Raw genomic sequence first — 1,289 nt, 5'->3', positions numbered from 1 at the left:
GATGGCTTCTTGGGAGGTGCGAGTGAGGTTTGCCAGATGAGGATTTAATTGAATATGGTCGCTGAAAACGATGGGATTGGTGTGGGATGGACATCCGAGTCTGGAGCCAAGCGTCTGAACTTCTGGAAAGAGAAGCGGGAGAGTGAGTCAGCGATGGCGTTGTGGTGACCGGGAATGTGAGATTGAGTCAGCGATGGCGTTGTGGTGACCGGGAATGTGAGATGCACGGAGGATGAATTGATGCTGAGCAGAGATGAGAGTGAGTCTGCGGGTGAATGGCATGATGGCTGGGGAACGGGAACGGCCTTTATTGATGATATCTACTACTGCTGTGTTGTCAGAGTGAATAGTGATGCTTTTTTTTTTTTTTGGACCATTCGTGTCCCCAAATAAGAGTGGCGATGATCACAGGATACAGCTTGTACAGAGCAGACGAGGGAGAGCGTGACTCTGCGTCGAGGGACTCGAACTCGGAGGGCCAAGCAGCAGCAAACCACCTCCCCCCATAATACCCACCGAAACCTACAGAGGGAGCTGCGTCCGTGTAGAGTTGAATGTCCTCGGGATGAGTGATGAAGTCATCATAGAAGAATGAGACGCCGTTCCAAAATGACAGAAATTGCTGCCACATGCGCATTTCCATTTTACAAGTGTCGTCCAGAACCACGTGGTCGTGGAGAGAGGGAATGGATGCAGCTTTGGTCAGCAGTTGAGAAAGAAAGGATTTTGCCTGTGGAATTATGCGGATGGCATAATTGAGGTGCCCGAGGAGAGCGAGCAGCTGGCGTTTGGTGCACCTGTCTGTCAGGAGATAATTAGACAAGAGCAGCTAGATGCGCTGCACTTTCTCCAAGGGCAGTGAAGCCTTCAGTGACAGTGAGTCCAGAGTGATGCCCAGAAACTCGATGGACATGCCAGGTCCTGAAGTTTTTTCTTCAGACAGAGGGACGCCGAGGTCGGAAAATGCGGACGTGAGTGTAGTGAGACCGTGGCGAGGAGGTGAGGAGGGAGGAGTCACGACAAGAAAATCGTCGAGGAAATGAAGCACGGAGGGGAGCCTGTAATTGTTGGAGAGGATCCAGCATAGAGCCTCAGATAAAGAATCAAAGATTTTGGGACTGCTCTTGCAGCCGAAAGTGAGGCGCATGGAGAAGTAGTAAGCTCACTTCCAGCAGACACCAAAGTAGCACCAGAAGTCAGGGTGAATGGGCAAGACCTTGAATGCGCTGGTGATATCGGCCTTAGACAGCCATGCCCCATGTCCCGCCAGACGGATCAGTGTCATGGCG

At 51.7% G+C, this 1,289-nt stretch overlaps 1 pseudogene; it reads right to left on the bottom strand.

The window, feature by feature from the left end:
• Window positions 1-44: 44 nt before the first annotated feature.
• On the bottom strand, window positions 45-1,285 carry LOC126386963 (uncharacterized; annotated as a pseudogene).
• Window positions 1,286-1,289: the final 4 nt, after the last annotated feature.

The sequence above is a fragment of the Epinephelus moara genome, unplaced genomic scaffold, assembly GCF_006386435.1.
Source record: "Epinephelus moara isolate mb unplaced genomic scaffold, YSFRI_EMoa_1.0 scaffold1240, whole genome shotgun sequence".
Taxonomy (NCBI): domain Eukaryota; kingdom Metazoa; phylum Chordata; class Actinopteri; order Perciformes; family Serranidae; genus Epinephelus; species Epinephelus moara.
Note: the sequence above shows the minus strand (reverse complement) of the source record. Positions and strands in the feature narration are given on the sequence as shown.